This window comes from Archocentrus centrarchus, chromosome 14, assembly GCF_007364275.1.
Source record: "Archocentrus centrarchus isolate MPI-CPG fArcCen1 chromosome 14, fArcCen1, whole genome shotgun sequence".
Lineage (NCBI taxonomy): Eukaryota > Metazoa > Chordata > Actinopteri > Cichliformes > Cichlidae > Archocentrus > Archocentrus centrarchus.
In genome coordinates, this window is record NC_044359.1 from 38689064 (window position 1) to 38694461 (window position 5398).

The window sequence follows — 5398 nt, forward strand, 5'->3', positions numbered from 1 at the left end:
TTTTCCTAGAAATTAGTAGCATGCAGTTATTTGTATTTAGTTTTAGTATTTGTATTATAAAGTTGCAGAAATGTGTGTTGTGTTCAGGTGAGATTGCAGCAGTATTATAGGTTTGCCATCCAGTGGGCTGGATTGGACTAATTGAATATTTTTGTGGGCCTCTGGCCTTATGTTTGAGTTCGTGTTAGTGATCAGCTTTTCTCCAGCAGTCAGATTAAAAATCAGTTCTTATCTTACATGTTAGTTTGTACTTTATCTTCATGTTGTTGTTGTCTTATTGTTTGTGTTGCAAATCCTGTTAAATAAAAATATTTAAAAATGTTAAAGAAACTGTTTAATAATGAATCATTTGAGCCATGATGTCACTTCCAATCCAAGTTTCTTTATAAAACACATTTAAAACAACAAGGTTGAGCAAAATGATGGACATGAAAACGGGATAACACAATAAAATAAATATAACACACATAGCAATAAATATATGTATGAAATCACAAAAATATCAAAGATAAAATAAAAGCCTCAAATAGAACTTGAATTAAAAGCCAAGGTAAAAAGGTGAGTTTTTAGAGAGGATTTAAATGACTGTACAGACTCTGCAGTACGAATATGAAATGGCAGATTATTCCAGAGTCTTGGTGCTGCGACTACAAAAGCCCGATCCCCTCTATGTTTAAAACGAGACCTTGGCTGCACTAATAGCTTCTGGCTAGCTGATCTCAGTGCTGGTTTAGGGTTACATATACTAAGGAGCTTCGCTACAGTGGGGAAAAAGTGTTTAGTCAGCCACTGATTGTGCAAGTTCTCCTACACAGAAAGATGAGAGAGGTCTGTAATTCCCATCATAGGTACACTTCAACTATGAGAGGCAAAATGAGGAAAACATCCAGGAAATCACATTGTAGGATTTTTAAAGAATTTATTTGTAAATCATGGTGGAAAATAAGTAAAGAACAAATAAAGTTCCTCAGCTCTGACGCAGCCACAGTCAGACTGTTATCTGAACATTTCTACTGCAGAGCTTCAAATGTTCAGCAGCCTGTGTCTCTGTGTACAGTCCACTAGATCCAGTCAGAGCAGCAGCTGCTCCAATGATCCAGAAGGAACCATGTGACCTCAGCAGCAGCTCTCAGAGACTAAACATAAGGTTTTGGGGCACATGGGGTGATGGTTTAATGGATTAACGATAAAATGCAGGACAAGTAAAAAGGGACACATATATTGATGACTTTCAGTACTAATAATTACCTTCATGTTTATCTTTCAGATATAAACCTCTGAGAAACACTGGACAGAGATGCTTCTGTAGCAAGGAGGGCAAGAAATGCCACAGCAGGTGTTACAGTGGAGGTGCAGCGGCACATGACTGACCCACCACTGGAAAGATCAGATGTGGAGAAGCTGTGAGCAAGAACAGGTGGGCTGATGGATGAGGGGATCGGGTGACTGGAAACAGTGGGAATACACTGAGGCCGCTGAAGGAATTTAAAATAATACTAAGAAGAGTGTGTGTGTGCTGTTGCTGTTTAAGCCTTTATGTTTCTGCGTGTTCGTTTCTCGAACAGGAATGACATAACACAAACAGGAATAAGGAGTCCAATTATTAAATTTAATAAAGCCATTTTCAAACAGTTTACAGATTAATCCGGGTCAGAACTGCATACCATACTCGTGTGAGATGGCATGAAGTACTGACCCTTTCTCATTCAAGTTACAGTTGTCATATAGTCAGAGCTGTTGGATTTCTAAAATGAAGCCTGACGAACAGTAAGGATTATAAAAGAAGGACAGTCAATCAGAAGTGGATAACTTCACTCTTTTGGACTTCTCCTTTTTCCCCTACTTCACTGCAGCAGCAACGGACTGGGCTTTGGGTGTGGTCGCTTCTGGCCAGGCACCAACTTGAAGTCTTTTCTTCCAAAAAGGATTTTAAATGATTTGGACAATTTCAAGCCCCTTCTTCATCAACCCAGCTCATAAGTATTTACTCTGTTTAAGAAGTGATTGATTTATTATGATTTTGAGATCTGATATTTAGGAGTGATTACTGCATGTAGAGCATTGATTAAGGATTGATTCAGAGCTAAATGCAAACTGCTTGAGCTAAAAACCTGCAAATAAAATTTGACTCTAAAAGGTCAGTGAAATTTGTTGAGAATTTATTTCCCTTTTAAACGGTACACTTAATGTCCAAGAACAGTAAAAGTTAGGCAAGTCAAGCTATATCATCAGGTTCTATTTGGACACACTAGTCTTTAGTAATCCACTTCAACTTTACTTATGTCCCTTGGGCTCACTCCGAGCCGATAAAAGATTCTGGTCGGTTACAAGTGCACTGATCAAGGGGCTGGCTGCTATAACTATCTGGACTTTGTTTTGGGTCGTCTGTGTGAGCCTTCCTGAACGATAGCATCAGAACAGAGAGGTAGAGGGGCAGATGATAGGATTATTAGCAGTTAGAGCCAGACGAGCAGCCCCGCCACAGCTTAAGTAGTATCACTGAGCTCGGAAGTGGGTAATACCCTGCTGAACCAAGTGATCAGGACCCTATGAAACGGAGAAGCTGTCACAGAGGTAAAATACCTGTGGGATCAAACACAGTCTTCATTACATCATTTACAAAACAGAATGTGGAAAACAGAGAATTTCAACAACAGGGTGACCTCGAAGTCTCCATTTCTATCATTGTGTAGTCTCCATCAGTGTGGCTCTTGTACAGTCAGAACACAAAGTTCATGATGACACAGAACATTATAAGCTTCTGTATTTTTAATCAGTTATGTTATTTTCCAGACAAATTTCTCAGGGAAGTAAATGTATGTAAGATATATATAAGTGGCATATACTATGAATATTCCAACACCGCCTACAGGGCAGGTGGGGAACAGCAGGGACCTGAAATCATCTGAGCTGTTAGTGAGAACTTAGAAAAAAATCATGCGCAGATGCTCTAAGTGATCAGAGTTGATGCCAAACAGAAGATAAATCCACTGATTCTTTGTAAAGTTCATCTGCTGCTCACATGAATCCTGTGATGAAAGCTTTATTTGATTGAAGCTTCTTCAAAGCATATTTGAACATGTTGAGCTCATCAATGAAAGTGCAGACTGAGAGTCTGCACTTTCCTATATATTAAACAAATATGTAGGACTGATTTTTTGACAATTCTTAATTTGATCTTTCTTTAATACTAGCTTTGATATTAGAATTCTCCGTGCACTGGTAGAATTAAGACATTGGTCTCACAATTCTGAATATGATCTTTGAATACTGGCTTTGAGCTTAGAATTCTCAGTGTGTTGGTAGAATTCTTCCTTTGTTGTGACAATTCTTAGAAGCTTAGAATTCTCAGTGAGTTGGTAGAATTCTTCCTTTGTTGTGACAATTCTTAATTTGATCTTTCTTTAATACTAGCTTTGATATTAAAACTCTCAGTGCACTGCTAGAATCAAGACATTGTTCCAACAATGTTGAATGTGATCCTTTAATACTGGCGTTGCGCTTAGAATTCTCAGTGTGTTGGTAGAATTTTTCCTTTGTTGTGATAATTCTCAATGTGTTGATAGACTTTTTCCTTTGTTGTGACAATTCTTAATTTGATCTTTCTTTAATACTAGTTTTGATATTACAACTCTCAGTGCACTGCTAGAATTAAGACATTGTTCTCACAATTCTGAATATGATCTTTGAATACTGGCTTTGCGCATAGATTTCTCAGTGTGTTGGTAGAATTCTTCCCTTGTTGTGACAATTCCTCGAAGCTTAGAATTCTCAGTGTGTTGGTAGAATGCTTCCTTTGTTGTGACAATTCTTAGAATTCTTTATAGCTTAGAATTCTCAGTGAGTTGGTAGAATTCTTCCTTTGTTGTGACAATTCTTAGAAGCTTAGAATTCTCAATGTGTTTGTAGAATTCTTCCTTTGTTGGGACAATTCTTAGAATATTCTTAGAACCTTAGAATTCTCAATGTGTTGGTAGAATTCTTCCTTTGTTGGGACAATTTTTAATTTGATCTTTCTTTAATACTATCTAGATAATAAAAGTCTCAGTGCACTGCTAGAATTAAGACATTGTTCTCACAATTCTGAATATGATCTTTGAATACTGGCTTTCAGCTTCGAATTCTCAGTGTGTTGGTAGAATTCTTCCCTTGTTGTGACAATTCTTAGAATTCTTAGAAGCTTAGAATTGTCAGTGTGTTGGTAGAATTCTTCCTTTGTTGTGACAATTCTTAGAAGCTTAGAATTCTCAATGTGTTGGTAGAATTCTTCCTGTGTTGTGATAATTCTTAGAATTCTTAGAAGCTTAGAATTCTCAATGTGTTTGTAGAATTCTTCCTTTGTTGTGACAATTCTTAGAATATTCTTAGAACCTTAGAATTCTCAATGTGTTGGTAGAATTCTTTCTTTGTTGTGAAAATTCTTAATTTGATCTTTCTTTAATACTAGCTTTGATATTAAAAGTCTCAGTGCACTGCTAGAATTAAGACATTGTTCTCACAATTCTGAATATGATCTTTGAATACTGGCTTTGAGCTTAGAATTCTCAGTGTGTTGGTAGAATTCTTCCTTTGTTGTGACAATTGTTAAAAATCTAAGACGTTTAGAATTCTCATTGTGTTAGTAGAATTTTTCCTTTGTTGTGATAATTCTCAATGTGTTGATAGACTTTTTCCTTTGTTGTGACAATTCTTAATTTGATCTTTCTTTAATACTAGCTTTGATATTAGAACTCTCAGTGCACTGCTAGAATTAATACATTGTTCTCACAATTCTGAATGTAATCTTTTAATACTGGTTTTGAGCTTAGAATTCTCAATGTGTGGTAGAATTCTTCCTTTGTTGTGACAATTCTTAATTTGATCTTTCTTTAATACTAGCTTTGATATTAAAACTCTCAGTGCACTGCTAGAATTAAGACATTGTTCTAACAATTCTGAATATGATCTTTGAATACTGGCTTTGCGCTTAGAATTCTCAGTGTGTTGGTAGAATTCTTCCTTTGTTGTGACAATTGTTAAAATTCTAAGACGTTTAGAATTCTCATTGTGTTAGTAGATTTTTTCCTTTGTTGTGATAATTCTCAATGTGTTGATAGACTTTTTCCTTTGTTGTGACAATTCTTAATTTGATCTTTCTTTAATACTAGCTTTGATATTAGAACTCTCAGTGCACTGCTAGAATTTATACATTGCTCTCACAATTCTGAATGTAATCTTTTAATACTGGTTTTGAGCTTAGAATTCTCAATGTGTTGGTAGAATTCTTCCTTTGTTGTGACAATTCTTAATTTGATCTTTCTTTAATACTAGCTTTGATATTAAAACATTGTTCTCACAATTCTGAATGTAATCTTTTAATACTGGTTTTGAGCTTAGAATTCTCAATGTGTGGTAGAAT